Genomic DNA, 16,005 nt, shown 5'->3' on the forward strand with positions numbered 1-16,005 from the left:
AGGTTGGGAAGAATCAGATCAGGTAAAATTCACCACGGCGGTTAGGTTCACCGAGCTCTTTACATACTAAGCATGATTCTGAGTATATGTTGGGTGTATTTTAACTAATTAAATTGAGACATTCCTTCTGCTCTTCCTTTTATAAACACATGTAAACTGGAGCCCAGAGAAGGAAAGGAACTTTCCCCAAGTTCATACACCAGCCAGGGGGTGGCAGAAAATATTCCTTCTTTTTTGATTCAATTCTTTACCAAAAAATGAAACATCTTTTTGAAAAAGAGTTATAAGATGAAGATTTTCCTACTTCCCCATGTGTAACAAAACGGAAGGCTATGTTTTGAATTCAGCCCCTATTTTGTTAATAATGATTTGTTATTTAGCAAGAATGTTACAGACCCTTGTTACAAATGCACAATTCTGTGCCCCAGATCAGACGTACCAAATATAAATACATAGTGCTGGTAGACCCCAAAACCAGTATTTTAACAAGCTCCCCAGATGATTCTGAAGTAGCCAGCCAGGATTCAGGGACCACTTGGTAACAGAGAGCATCACCGGGAATCTTGTTAAACCATGTCCAAGTCCCGCCCCTAGAGCCTGGACTCAGTGGGTCTGGGATGGGGCGTGGGAACTGACCTTTATAACTCCAGTAACCTCATGTTCTGATTGTCTGGGACTGTCCTGACATACGATGTATGATCTTATGATGAGCCTAATTTTTAAGATCACTCCTTTTCTCGCTCAAAATCATCACAATCTGAACAATGAGTTATATGTTTAACCTGGACCCGAGGAGTTTCATATCAAAAGGACACTTTAGTAAGCAGGGCTCTGAAGGATGTCAGTGACCCGGGTCCAGTCTCCTTCAACCACTTACAAGCCATGTAGCCTTGGGTGAGGTATTTAACATCACTGGGGCTTCAGTTTTCTCATCTGCAAGATAGGCATAAGGCTTCCTTCCTCCCGCATTGCTGAAAAGTGAAAATGCATGCTTCATCCCTTCTAAAGAAGCGGTGTGGTTAGAAGGCATTCAGCAAACTCTACCAGCTTCCTTTAAATAGGAGTGTCAGGGAATTCCTCCATCAGCTCTCAGAAGCATCCCTAAGGTCACAGGGACTGTGATTTTATTGAACACGTGTGCCTCTGTGGTGAGCAGGTGACACTGGGCCAAGGTCTAGTTAGCATATGTGAATATTGCAAAGTTTTCAGGGGTCCTATAAATGCAAACATCGGACTGATTTCACCAAGGAAGTACAGTCTTCTTTTTAAATGTCACAACCACACCCTGAGGTTCTCTTACATGTCACTATACCAACCTATTAAGAAGAAGGAAGAAAAAGTGTGCTGGGAGAGGTGGGGGTAGGAAGACTAAGTCAATAAACTTTCAGACCTGTTGCCAAAGACAGGCGACTCTGCCTGTTTGCAGCAGGAAGAATTCTCATAAATAATCCAAATAGAGACATAATCCGGATGGCACGTTAAAGATTACTGATTGGAAAAGTCAAGAGTTTGCTCGTATAAATGGCCTTTACCACAAAATTTGCATTCACGACAGTCCGTTTACGCATGTCTCTAAGCCAAGGAAAGTATCAGTGCAACTGACACAAATAATGGTAACAGACCAGACTGTCTGTTTTCAAGCACAAAAAGAATGTTTCCACTTCTGGTTATGGTTGGTGTGGTGGTGTGTGTACTTTTTCTTCGGAACATTTGAAGGGTTATCTACACAGATGTGGGTTTCACCAGTATGACACAATTGCCAGGATTCAGATGCGCTTTTCCGTCCCTTCTAAAGAGAGCGTTCAGCCAAGATGAGCCAGTCAGATGCCATTGTATGTAGTTCTTAAAGGTGCCTGTCCAATTCTACGAACCACTGATGGCAAAAAAGACGAGACAAGAGGAGCTGGAACACACAAATATGGTGGTGGTGCTTTTTTCCCAACTGAACACATCCCCACAGGCAGAGTTTGTCCTGCCCTTGGATTTGTGGCACTGGGACGTGTTTCCTTGATGGGAGGCATGATGTCACCCAAGGGGACCCTATCCCACTTGACCTCTGACTCAGTCACCTGGCTGGAGCGGCTGACTCACGCTGGGTGGGGGTTGGGGGGACACAGCAGGGGGTCATTGAGGAAAACAGACCGAGGGAAACCTTTGCATATCTTAGCCTTTTTAAGCACCTAGTGGCATAGAGGGCAATTTAATTATAAGAACAAGTGGTTTGGAGCCCAAGAACCCTGTAGGCTCTTAAAGATTTGAATTCTGGCTCTTCCACTTACTGGCCATGTGATCTGAGCAACTTCTTTTATCTTTTCGAAGCCTCAGTCTCTTTTATCTCTATTTTGATAATAATGTGACCCACCTCACAGAGCTGAGCCAGTGAGGTAAGGCATTTGCATGATGCCTGTTGCACTCTTAGCAATTTAACAATGTATGTTAATATACCTGTATGTATTAATGTCCATAAATGTTCTGTTATGAGGGCGATGATGATGGTGATGGTGGTAGTGATGCTAATAATTACACAACCCGGAACTTGAGAGCCACCTGCTTGAGTCCTTATAAATCATGCCCAGGAAAAAGAGTCTCAGAAAGTTTGGGAGAAGTGGAAGGCAGCAAGGGAGCCAAGCAGGGAGCTTCCTCTAACCTCCTCCAGCTGCAGCCTCTCCTGGGCTTCCTTGCTTGCCAAATACTATGAAGAACACAGCTCGGCATCCACCCCAAAGATACCCCAAGAGCAAAGAGGCCCCTCTTCCAGGGCCAAGGGCATTTGTAGAGCAGATTCAGAATGGAGAAAAAGTGAGGCAGGCTGGAGGTGGGCGTGGACCTCCAAGTCAGAGAGAGCTGCCCGAGACCTGGGATGTGCCACTGGCCCCCCGGTGCTTTGGGCAAAGCCCCTGAATTCTTCTGAGCCTCAGTGCCACAGTCACATGTAGCTCAATCTAATTACAACTCCTTCACATCGCTTTAGAGAAGACTGGAGAAATAATATGGAAGTTGTCTGTACTTAATAAATATATGGAAATATGGAATACATGGAAATATATATTCATATGGAAATACGTGGGAGCTCAGCAGAAGGCAACCAGGAACTTTGTTGCTGTTGTTATGGCTGCCAGCAGTAGTAGTGATACAGAGATCACATCACACTCCATCTGCCTGAAAGTCCAGAAACGTCACCCCTAGTCTGTCCATCACGTCCAGTCCACCAGCAAGTCCACCCCCTTTATCTCCGGGATATGTCTCAGATCTGACCCTGATCTTCAAGTCCACCCTCACCACCTGGTCTCATTGACCAGGGCCTCCCAACTGGTGTTCCTGCTTCCTCCCCTACCCTCACGTCTCTGTCTCTTCTCTACAAAATAGTCAGTTACATTTTAAAGACCTAAATCCCATCAGCTCACTCCTATGTTCAAAACCCTTTGGTTGCCAAACCTAATACTAATAACAGACAACCAGGAGTGTGCTGACAGACATTTAACTCTTGGCACTTGGAGGAGAAACCCCGATTCCTAGCACTTGCCAATTTCCGTGATATAAACACTCCCACCACGGCCAAGTCCAAGCTCCCGGAGTGCTGTAAGGGGGAAAGAGACGTGGGCAGTCTGCTGCCCTGGGCTGATTCCAGGCAGCTCCAGCCTCCCGCTGGGCAGCCAGTGAACACTGACTTTGCACCAGACTCCAGATTCCACACTTCAAATGCATGAACTCACTCAATCCCCACCTCAGCTCTCCCAGACAGGTGCTTTTGTGTCTCCATTAAACAGATGGGGAAACTGAGGCATTAGAGGTCTGACTTCCGCACCAGAGCACTCGATCTTGCCTCTCTTAGTTGTGCTTTAAATAAAATCCAGATTCCGTACCTCTTCAGATCCTCACATAGCTGATTCCTCCTCATCTGGAGTCTCAGCTTCAATGCCACCTCCCCAGGGAGCCTTCCCTGACCACCCAGCTGCCTCTGTCTCACTCTACTGTTTCTATCCTTCCCAGCCTGAATCCCAGCCAGTAGGTATCTCTTTATCTGGGTAACCACTGAAGGCAGTGGTTCTCAATGGGGAAGAGAGGCTGAGAGGGTGCGTTTGCTCCTATGGGACAGCTGATAATGTATTGAGACATTTTTGCTTGTCACAACTCAAGATACTACTGGTATCTAGTGGATGGATGCCAGGGAAGGCTCGCCAACACCCTGCAATCTCAGGACTGCCCCCACCACGAAGAAGGATCTGATCCCCAAAGCCAGTAGTGTTGAGGTTGAAAAATTGTGCTGTTTGTCTCTCCCTGTTAGGATACTAATTCCAGAAAGACATAGTCTTAGACCAGTATGTCTTCTGCTAGTCTCAGCTCCAAACTCAGCGCCTGGCACAGAGCAGGTGCCTTAGCAGTCGGTGTGAAATGATGAAGTAAAAGCAGCATCACTATTGATGGTGACGACGGTGGTGGTGGCTGTCATCACAACAACACGGAGACACCCTTTTAAAGAGTCACACCTACATTTTCATGCCGGGCAGGAGAGCAGTAGGGTGGGTCTGCTCTGCTCTTTCTGCAGGCACCACTCTTTCTGGCTTGAGGACAGGTAAGGAGGTGCCGACACTTGACAGAATCCCCTCCTCCACCATCCCTGACCTCCCCAGCAGCCGGCCACTAAGTTGCATTTGGCGAGAGTTCCCCGTAGTAATTTGGTTAATTGGATGAACAGGCACTTCAGTGACAGAGACTGGATTTCCACACCGCAGTCCATCAGAACTAATCAGCTGGCTGTGTTCCATTTCTCAGCAACTGACAGCTTCACCAGGGTGGTGAGTAGATGGTAACTTTTTAAATTGAAGAACTTGTTAAATAATAGCAGTTAGAACTTGGCAGGAGGCTTTTAAGGGAGAAGGGGAGGAAAGAAACTTGGCCTTGGCTTTGTTTTCCCCCTCAAAGAGATAATCTCATTAGGGGCTGCTCAATTAAAAGGTTCTTCCAAAGACACTGGTGAAAAACCATCCTCTGGAAATTGGATCTCGTTTCTTTTCCTTAAAAAGAAAATGCCAAAAGCAGGTGTGCGGTGTTTTCCTTTCATCTGGTGCCTTTTAAACCATGGTTTTTGTTATGTCTGCCTGCAGTTTGCATGCTGTATTAGTCAGTATAGTGTTAGATTCCATAACAAATAAACTCGACAGTTTAAATGGCTCAACACAAGATCTTGTGCTCCTGGAAGAGTCCAGTCAGAGTCCTCCATTGAGGGTGGCTCTTTTCCATGCAGTGGTTCCGGGACTCAAGCTCCTCTTGTCTTGTGGTTTCGTTGTCCCCTAGGGCCTCAGGGTCATCTACCCCCAACTAGTAGAAAAGGAAGGAGGGCAAAGAGCAGACAGGCTCAGTTTAAAAACCTTGGTCCAGATGGGACACAGACCACTTCCACTCACATCCCTTTGGGAGAGCGAGTCACATGGCCATACCTGGCTGGGAGAGAGGTGGTGCATGTGTCTCCTCCTGGGTTATCTCTGCATTATTGAAAGGGAGAGCATCCTGTGAGCATCCAGCCCATGCCAACCCTATGAGAAACTGTGAGGATTTAACCTTTTTAAAATAAGGTAACCAAGGCTCAGGCAGAGGCAGCTGACACAGGTGTGTGCCGTTGGCAAAGGGCAAAGTCAAGATTTGCGTCTGTACAGGTTAGACACCTGCATCCTCCATGTCTGTTTCTCTCTCCTAACTCCCTTGTTTTTCTCTCTCTCCCTCCTGATTTCTTTTGCCTCTTTGCTGCTTTCCTTGTAAACCTTGACAATTTTGAAAATGCACACATTGTGCTTCATTAAAGTTGGTATGTCTTCCACAGATTGTTTTTGGGGCTCGAAAATAATCTGCACTGAATCATCTTTAACCTAGAGGAGATTTGTCTGAAGTGTACAAGATCATTCTTGGAGCATGCATTTTGCTCTCAGAAGCATAGGGAGCTTAAAAAGGAAAATGATAGGGAAGAGATGTTTCCGAAAGGAAAATCTGATTTTGTCACTCCCTTCTGTAATAATCCTTGATGCCTTCCTCTTGCTTTTAGGAAAGAGTTCACGCTCTGTGTCTTTGTGTGTAAAGGCATCTGTGATCTAGCCCTGAAATTCCTTCCTAGTCTTCACAAGAGTTCCAGAAGTCTCTTGGCTAAGCTAAAATTCTTCCACACACGTCATGAGTTCCTCTGTCTCTCTTGCTCCTGTTTCCATATGCTTGGACCCTATCTGGAATGTTCTTACTTTGTCTTCATAGAGTTAAGACCAATGCCATCTTCAAAATCCTCAGTTACTTCCACTGGGAATCTGGTGGGGACTCCACAGTCTGTGATGCTGGAACCCAGTGCAGGACTGATTGAATGAAGCCTCTCCTGCTGGATTATGATGCCTGACTTACATGGGGTTTCCCCTATGAGACTGTGGGCTCCTTGAGGACAGGGGCACGTCCTGTTTATGTTCAGCTTCCCCAGTGCCTGGCACAGTGCCTGACACACAGCTGATGCTCATTCAGCCTTTACCGAATAAAGGAGGAAGGAAACAGATTCTGCTCCTGAGCTACAAGATATGCAAAAGGAGGGAGTGGGTTTACCTCCGCTAGACTTTGAAATGGAGAAGAAACAGCAAATCCATTTGGATTGAACTTGTAATAGGAGTCAGCCCTTATTTAAGTGGTGGGTAGTAGCTTTTTGTCTGCAGAAACGGGTTTTATAGTTTACGGCGAGATCTCATGCAAGCTCTTCTATAACCCTCCCCCTACCACGCTGTGAAGGAAACAGGGGCGGCATGCATGTTTGTGTGTGTGCATGTGTGTGTGTGCACGTGTGTGTGCATGCACCTGCAGCTCCCCAGCCTGCACTTCTAACAGTCATGTTCTTGACACCTTTCAAGATGGTGCAGAGATTGTTTCTGGGCTGGGTCAGCGAAATTGCAAATGGTGTGCTGTCAGTGTTTTATGGCTCCATTTTTTTTTATTGCTCGTTTGAAGATGTTAGTCCGAGTAGGGAGACTGAGAAGAAAGCCACAATATTCCCAAACTCCAAAACGTGGACGACTCCAGCACCTACGACCCACTCACTTGCGTTAACAAATATTCCCAGCACCGAGCAGCCCTCATTCCGAGTTGCACAATTTTGGGGTTTTGTATGAAAGTTTGCAGGGAGCATGCCAGAGCCTATTTCTAAACAGTCTGATGATTTATTTGATGGCTTTGGATATTTAAGTAGTCTGCAGTATATACCAAGTGTCTGTAATGTTTATTTTTTCCTTGCCTTAATGCGTAGGACTGCTCACAATGCCTTGTACACCCCAGGCACTCAATAAATATGATTTATGGAAGATGTAAATAAATCCAAACCAAGATTATGTCCACGTTTATTAATTTGTAGCTCCAGCAGCAGCCCACCCCCTTTCCAAACTTGAAAAAGAGACAAATTCTCACCAAATTACAGAAGAAAAGGAAATTCACCATAAATGCCACATGGGTCCCAGGAGAAAGTCACGGATCTCCCTGGAGTAAGACATGTAATGCTTGATTATGTTCTCACTTCAGTATATACATGCTGTGTGACCTTGGGCTAATTACTTAACCTTTCTGGGTTGTCCCTTCTTAATTAAGTACTGAGCCGGAGTGGTTAAATGATGCTGCAACACTGTACTTCAGAAAAATGGAAGAAAATAGGACGGGGTTAATTTTGAGTATCAGCCACATTGTAGGCCATTTTACTTAGGATTTCTCACTGTTTCACTCCCTATATCCCTAAAGAGGATAGTGGAGTGATTATGAGCACAGATTCTACAGCCAGGATCCCTGGGTTAAACCTCAGCTCAGCTTGTATCCTGGCTGTGTGACCTTAGGCAAGTTGCTTAACCTCTCTGTGCCTTAGCTCACTTATTTGCAAAATGAAGATGCTATCAGTACCCGCCGTGTGAGCTGGTTGTAGAACTCATATGAGGGCATGTACATAATGCATTTGTGTAATGCTGCAACGTGACAAGGAATGGTTTTCATTGGTGTGATGTTCATTTTGGGATGAGAAGAGTGACATGTATAGACTTACACACCGTGCTTGAGGTAATGCTGCTCATGACCTTGGGGGAGGGGGAGAGGTAACTCATAGGGGAGGCTTGTGAAATTTGACCCCAGTTCTGAAGCTCCAGAGCCATAGCTTCTGCCCCCCCATGTCCCATGTCCCATTTCCCACGGTGCCCCTGAAGTGAGGGTGGCCTGTCCACTCCTCTGCACCCCTGAAAGCCGGGCTCTGTACCTGTCTGGTCTCTGGGAATTGTCTTTTTCAAAACATGCTCAGGGCAGGAGTCTTGGTCAGCTCTGAATCTTGACAGGTCCAAGGGCTACCTCCCCCCCCAGCCTCTTGCCCTCTCTGAGCCAAAAAGAAAAATAAAACTCAAGCCAAGGAAGAATATCTTCAGGCGGAGGTGGAGCCCAGGAAGGCCTATCCTTGTCTGTGGGGTGCTCCCATCTCCATCAGTCCCCCGCCCTGAGCTGCTGCCTGCTGGGTTGCCCATTGTGGAAGCTCACCACTGATCGTCACCCCCTGACTTGGATGCCTCCCTCTTCCCGCCCGCTTCTGGCAGACAGGGCTCACGTGGCTCACCCCAGACACCCCCGGCATCTTCGCTGGACTGGGATGTTGTCCTCCCCAGCCTCCTGCTGTTTTCTTGGGTCACGTTGGGGAGAAGGTGCCATCCTTCCTGGTTTTCCAGCTCCTTCTGAAGCCCAGCTGAGTTAAATACAAATACAAATTTCCAATGTACATTCCAGCTTGATTGAGCTCTTTGGCTTGATTTAATTCTTCTCCTTTGAATATGCCAGTCTAATGAGTTTTGGAAGGCAGTGTGGCCAGGGCGCCAGGAAACGGGCACTGTCGAGTCGAACAGAAACTACATCAAGGAGTGATGTGGGGCCTTTTTAAAAATCACTCCCTTCCCCAACAGCCCCCCCCCCACCCAAAATCAGGGTTTCTTTTCTTCTAGGGGGCGGGTACAGCTCAGTGGTAAGATGCATTCTTGGCATGCACGAGGTTCTGAGTTCAATCTGCAATATCTCCGTTCAAAAAAAAAAAAAGATGTTTTTCCTTCTGATTCTATCACGTTAGTTTTGCTTTTTTATTAAAGTAAAACTGAAGTGTGCCAGCAAGAGACCCCTCATTTTCAGTGTGCATGAGATCTTGCAAATGATGTTGCCGGTCCTGCGATCAATGAATTATGTTGTCTGTCTAACTCTCTGTGACCACCTTTTTGATCGAAATAGAGAACTCTTCCAGCACTGGAAGTTCCCTCCTGCCCCTTCCCAGGCAGTGCCCCCTAGTGGTGACCACCGTTCTGACTGGTCAGTCGCCGTCACTGTCCTAGAACTGCTGGCAGAGGGGTGGGACGGTGTGTATTCCTCGGCGTCCAGCTCCTTTGGCACGGCAGTGTCTGGCGTGACCCAGCAGCTCCCTTGTTGCTCTCGATCTGAAGCATCCGTTGCACGACTCTGCCCCACTTTGTGTATCCATTTTCTTCTCAGTGGGCACTTGGGTTGTTTTCTGATTCTCCTTATGGCTAAAGCTGCTACGTGCATCTGTGCACGTGTCTTTGGGTGGACACCTGCACCCGTTTCTCTTGGGGGCGCCGCTGTGTCAGAGGTCAGTCTCGTGTTAACGTTAGGTCTACCTGTCTTCATTTCCTGCGGATCAGGGATGTGTCGTTTAGACACCGTGACCTCTGCTGGGAAAGCACGCCCTGCTGGAGATGGCAGACTGCTTTCTGGACGTGGTGATGTCACCAGCTCTCACTGAGATCCTGGGATCCAGCCTTAGACCACCTGTTTTCTCATTCTGGTCTCTGTGCATAAAGACTTCCATTTCTGAATACAAAACTGGGCATTTTAAATAGAGATCAGGTTTTCTGCACTTCCCCTCCATCTAACCCATGGAAGCAGGAGTGACAGAAGTGCCCCCTGGGGTCCTGGCTAATCTTGCCGGCACCTCTTACTCATCTCAGGACAAGTGGACCAGTGATGGCGTCTGCTGCATCACTTTGGCCTGTTGTTGTGTTCTTTTTGGCTTGCCCCTCTGATTTTTTTTATAGGCCTGCCGCCGGCAGAGTCCCTCCTAGTCTCCTAATGCTTCTAACAGGCAGGGAGTGTAGGTACTAAGTTAGAAACAATTATCCATCAGGCGTGTTCGGATTAACCAGCTCCTGAGGTCTGAGATCATATAGGGTCAGATCGGCAAAGAAAAACAAGCCTGGTCCCAAAGGGACTTGAAGCTGAATCCCAAGTGATGCCTGAGAGTTTTCTGGCCCAGGGAGCCACAGGCACAAAGCGGACCAGAGCCCTGGACCACCGTACCCCACTGGATGAGAAATGAGGGCTGTGGCTTCTGTCCATGCCCTGACCCTCTTCAGGTCACCCCCGACTCACCTGCTCAGCAGGAAAGACAACCGGCTGTGTGTCTGGCCATCTGCCGAGGGCTGGGGGTGCAGGAGATGGGCTGGGAGGCGAAGTGCAAAGAGCACCTTGGACTTCGAAGCTGGCAGCACCTGGATATGAACTCCAGCTTAGAAGACTCTGACCTCGGCCAAGCCATTTCCCCTCTGGCCAGGAAAGCAGGGTAGAGAATCACCTTGGGTTTGGAGACATGCTTAGTTGCCTTGAAGCCTGACTTCACTGGTCTCTGATCATGTGGGTTGGTTGTTTCATCAAACTGCCTCAGTTTGCTCATCTGTAAAATGGGACTTGTAATCGTTCATACAGCAGTTGCTGTCTGGCCTGGAGTAGGTGCTTGATAAATATTACCTATGACAATGATTATCGTGGTCATTTCTCACTGTCTAATATAAGAGGGTTGTTGTACTGATTCAGCGAGGTGATACGTTCAGGCAAGTGAGCAAATAGCCAGTCGGCCTGTGCCAAGGAAATCGAACACACTCGACAAACAGCAGCAGCACTGACGCAAGGGTATTTTAGTTATTAATCTTATCATTTTCTAATAATTCATTTAATAAATGTTTATTCAGTACCTGTATGTGCTAAGAACTCCTTTAGGCATTGGAACTGTCACAGTGAGTAAAGCAAAGTGTCTGCCCTCCTGTCCTAAAAGTAGGCAATAAACAAACTAACGTACACACCTACAGCAAGGCAAAGCGTGGTGTTATTTTAAGAAAAATAAAGGGGGGTAAGTGATAGAAAGTGAGAGGTGGGGTGCTGCCGCGATGGGCGGTCAGGGAAGACCGCTTTGATGGCGACCTGTTTGGAATGGAGAGCTGGACAAGGGAAGGAGGGAGCCAGGTAGTCCCTGAGGAGGGGCATTCCAGACAGAAGGGTTAGGGAGTGCCTGTGAAGTGAGGCAAGAGTGAGGAGATGAGGGAACAAAGGAGGCCAGGGCAGACACTGGCGGCTCGGGGCCGTGGCCATCTGGATTCTACTCTGGCAGAGATGGAGAGCCGTGCTGACTTAGGTATTTAAAGGCTAACTCTGGCTAATTGGGTAAAGAAGTTGCATATAGTCACAATGGAATACTACCGGCCACAAAAAGAATGAAATAATGGCATTTGCAGCAACATGGATGGCCCTGGAGATGATCATACTAAGTGAAGAGAGTCAGACAGAGAAAGACAAGTATCATACAATACCACTTATCAGTGGAATCTAAACAAATGTCACAAACGAACTTACTTACAAAACTGAAAGAGGCTCGCAGACATAGACGACAAACTTTCGGTCACCAGAGGGGAAGGGGGTGGGGAAGAGGGTACATCAGGAGTTTGGGGTGAGCAGATGCAGGCCGCTATATACAGAGTAAACAACAAGGTCCTACTGTACAGCGCAGGGAAATGTATTCAACAGCTTGCAATTACCTGTAAGGGAAAAGACCATATATGTGTATGACTGAATCACTGTGCTGTACACCAGAAACGTGCACAATGCTGTAAATCAACTATACTTCGATTTAAAAAAAATTTTTAATAATAAATAAAAGAACCGAAAAATAAAATAAAGGCTACCTCTGGCTTCTGTATGGAACATAGAAGGCAGAATAGCATGAGAAGAAACAGGGAGGTAGTTAGGAGACTCACCATGGTCCAGGCCAGAGATGATGGTGGCTCAAAGAAGCTGAGCGTTGCACGACTCAGAAACATCCTGTTCAGTGTTACATTGAAATCTTACATAGATGCTAATTCCACTTACAAGAAACTTTTGTGTCACAGTCTCCATTCTTCCCTTCAAGTCTCTGAGGACATTCCACCCCGTGTTGGATGTTTTAGACACAACAAAGAACCAGATACGGCCCTGCTCTGTATTAATGCAATGCTGAAAATCAGAATTTTCTTTAGGATCAGTGAGGCTTCCATAGCATTGGTCCCCATATTCACTGGGCCCAGAAAACTCAGTGGAAATAAACAACCAGCTCTGGTACCAACAGGAGGCCCTTGGGGGTTCTAAAAACACTGATGGAGAAGGACGCAGAGGGGAGGAGAAGGCAGGGGGCTCACCCAAGACGTGGAAAATGCTGCCCTCAGCTCAGGGTGTCAGACACTAGCCTGGGTTGCTACTGATCAGGGACAAAGCCAACTGGTGACTTAACGTTATTGGAGACAAACGTGGAAGACGGGGAAACCTCAGAGCTCCACTGCCTTGTTACCTTTGCACAGGAGCGATCACACACATTTTTCACTGAAACAGAAAATCCCCTGATGTGAGGAATAAACAATGTGTTAGAACACTTGCTCGGCTCCATGGTGAATACTATCTCACTTAATCTTGCAGGAAGCCTGGGAAGTAGTTACTGTCATCATCCTTGTTTTTAACACAGAGAACAGTGAGATTTAGGTGGGACCCAGCTCATCGGCAGAGAACCACTACTGTAGATGTTTGGCTTCAATATCCAAGCTCATACCACTATCCTGGCCTGTTCAGTAACGTCTGTTTTGGATCACCTGCTCTATGCTGGTTGACCCACTGATGCACATAACAGACAGACAAACACAGAGTCATCTCCTCCCGAAAGGGACGCTGTCAACTCGGTCATGATGGGAAAGGAACGTTCCAAACTAAAGCTAACAGAACCAAGCCAAACTGATCATTAGTTAGAACTAATTGTAGCTGGCCTCATTACAGTGGTTGCTTCCTGAGCACCCATCCAAGGAGTTGATCCAGTCCAGCATGAGCCACAAATCTCATAGGGAGAGAACTGGTGAGTGAGAACAAGGTTTTAAAAATAATCCATGAAGGTCACCAGAGTACAGTGGCAGCAGGTGGTGTGGCGAGGGTGGGGGGCTCGCCATGGGCTCAATCCTCGCAACATCCCTACAAGGCACACATGCTTATCGTCCCATTTTGCAGATGAGAAGACTAAGTCTGCAGCCTCAAGAAAGGAAACCGCATCTCAGAGCTAGTATGGAGAACAGAACCATGAAGTGTGGGGGAGATGACACAAATACTTCTTTCAATTCTTCTAGAACTACGATCCAGCACGGTGTGAAATCAGCTGACATTTAAATTTTAACTGAAGCCACTTTGTCCAACACCAGCCCTTTCCTAGCAGGGGATGTTTCCCCGCCCTATACGGTGGCCTCCACCCACACTCCGAAGGTCTGATTTTTCAGGCCAGGCCAAAGATTCAGATACATTTTTCATCTTCCGCGTGGGATTAGGCCTGCATTAGCTCTTTATTTGTTAAGGGGCTTGATCTCATTATGGGTCAATTTGTCGAGTATCAAGTAAATGGGAAACTGAGGTGCTTCATTCCTCGAACGACCCAACTTTCTTTCTTGAAATGTCTGAGGCAATTTCCCATGTGAGCCCTGAGGATTAGTTTTAGTTCTTGTTTTACAGCTTTACACGGTTTCTTACCCTTGTCCATCACTCATGGGATTGGCCTTCATAGCCAGGGTTTATGATGTTTTTGCAAGATAAGGAAGGTGCCTTTGCATAGGGGAAGGGAACTTTGGAGTCAGGCAGACCCGGCTGGGATTAACTCTTAACCAGCGGGTTGCTCACTCTGGGACCGTGAACCAGCTCCCTTGTCTCAAGCCCCACATTCCTTACTTACACACCAAGGGGGACGATAACTGCTGGGAGGAGCTGGGGCTGGAGTCCAAGTTCAGGCACCCAGTTGGCCAGCACTGTGCCTGCCTCCTCCTTGCTGCTCCGTGAATGGGAGCTGTTTTCCCTGAGCATCTCCCTCCTTCGTCACGACCAAGGCATCCTCTTCATAGGTTGCGTGGGCTTCAGTCTCTGATCTTGCCGCCTCTCCACCCCTGGGTGTTTCTCCTCATCCTGTGGGTGGACCAGAGTCCCATTTCTTAGCTTCCTCCAAGCCTTGCTGATCCAAAACACAGGCCTTGGTGATGGCCAGTCCATTCCCCTTACAGCTCTCATCTTTTCTCCAACTCTGCTCCAAGGTGGACCCAGTTTACAAGACCCGGAGCTTGTAAACATGTTGGATGTCTTACAAACTTATAAATAACAAAATTGCTAGGACCTTGCCTGGCATCTGGGGAGAGTCACTATAATTTGGAGGCCCTGGAACGTTAGTTTCCTTGGCAAAAACACCTCTTACGGGACTTTATGCCCAAAAGTGAAAAGCGTGCTGGCATCGCATTATGCTTGGAATGATCCAGTCACAAAAGAGGATGAACCATAAAACTGCATTGCCATACTGCATTTATAGCTGACCTTTGCCCTCTTTGAGTACAAGGGCAGAGCGGTCGCCCTTATAACCCACACCTTCACCTGCATCGAGTCAAATCAATGATAAAACAGATTCGCTAAATTGATTAGTAAAGAAGATGCGAGTGTATTTTAACTGAGAGATCTTTGATTACTAGGAGAATTAAACTTTTGTTGATTGATTTGTTTGGCTATAATCTTTACAATTTTTCTATGGCGACTTAGTGTCTATCTTCTTTATGCATTTTTACTTTTTTTTTTTTTTGGATATTAACCATGTAACCAACATTTCCATGTAGGAAGGAATCAGCAAAGATGGTCAAGTCAGAAGAGGGCAATTCTGAATTTGTTTTGAAGCTGCATTTAAGTAGAAAACATACTATTTGTACTTAGATTATATATTACAGGTCCATAAAAATAGTACAGTTTTCTGAAGTTGCTTTTATTTTCATAACATTTTGTGAAAGATTAAGCAACTGTCTTGTGTTCATATTGTAGCATAGAGCTGCAGAGATGAAGGGGTTGTTCATTTGGGGAGAGGCTCCACCACTGATATGAACCACTTCTATTATAGTTGGAGATAACATATTTCTTTCATTTTGTTGCTTACTGTATAGTTTTTGAATTTCTAAGTCCTAATTGGAGATTTGGGGAAGCAAATTTTTGAATGCAATAATTTAGCTCTTGCATTTTCTTTATGAATTCCCCCTATAAACCCAGAAGAAATGGCATTATAATGACCAGATACCTATTGTTTGAAATTTTATCTGCATGTAAAGTTTTCTTCCTATGTTAAGTTTTTTGGCAGCATAGGGTCTGCTGCAAACTCTCGCTTCTCTAAAGTCCAGTTAGGTCAGGCCAGAGTCAGACTATTTCCATGCCTTTGTCGGTCATTCACTTACAGCCCCATCTTATGAGGAACTCAGTTTAAAAGATCAGTCAGCTGTGACACCACCAGCTTTTCCAGCAGAGAGGGGGAAATAAGGTTTCCTTTAACCGAACGTACCCTGTTGTTTTTTGCCGGGTCTGAGTCTCCGGGAAGAGCAAGAACCAGAATGTAGGAAGTGAAACATGAGTTTAAAAAAAAAAAATCACAGCAGGAAGGGGGCAGATTGGGGTGAAAGGGAGAGACAGGGCTTGCAAAACAGGCTCCTTGTGTTTCAGAACTCTGGTTGTTGGGAAGAGTTAAAGACAGATTCCGTGAAGGATGCACCTGATTCTGCACCAGGTACCGCATCCCTCAGTATCCACCAGGAATTGGTTCCAGGACCCCCCACGGATACCAAAATCCAAGGATGCTCTTCCTCACATACAGTGGCTCGGTATTTGCCTATAACCCACTCGCAC

General features: G+C 46.5%; 1 protein-coding gene across 2 annotated transcripts in view; it reads left to right on the top strand.

Moving 5' to 3' along the window:
• Positions 1-16,005, top strand: part of MAF (MAF bZIP transcription factor) — a 344,308-nt gene that overhangs the window by 226,718 nt on the left and 101,585 nt on the right. Inside the window, exon 1 of one of the 2 annotated variants that reach the window (XR_006719433.2) lies at positions 4,642-4,796. The exons of the other annotated variant lie outside the window; for it this stretch is intronic. The gene's annotated coding sequence lies outside the window, so the exon portion shown is untranslated. Of the gene's footprint in view, positions 1-4,641; positions 4,797-16,005 lie in introns of those variants that run through there. 2 annotated transcript variants of the gene reach the window in all.

Source organism: Camelus bactrianus, chromosome 9 (genome assembly GCF_048773025.1).
Source record: "Camelus bactrianus isolate YW-2024 breed Bactrian camel chromosome 9, ASM4877302v1, whole genome shotgun sequence".
NCBI lineage: Eukaryota > Metazoa > Chordata > Mammalia > Artiodactyla > Camelidae > Camelus > Camelus bactrianus.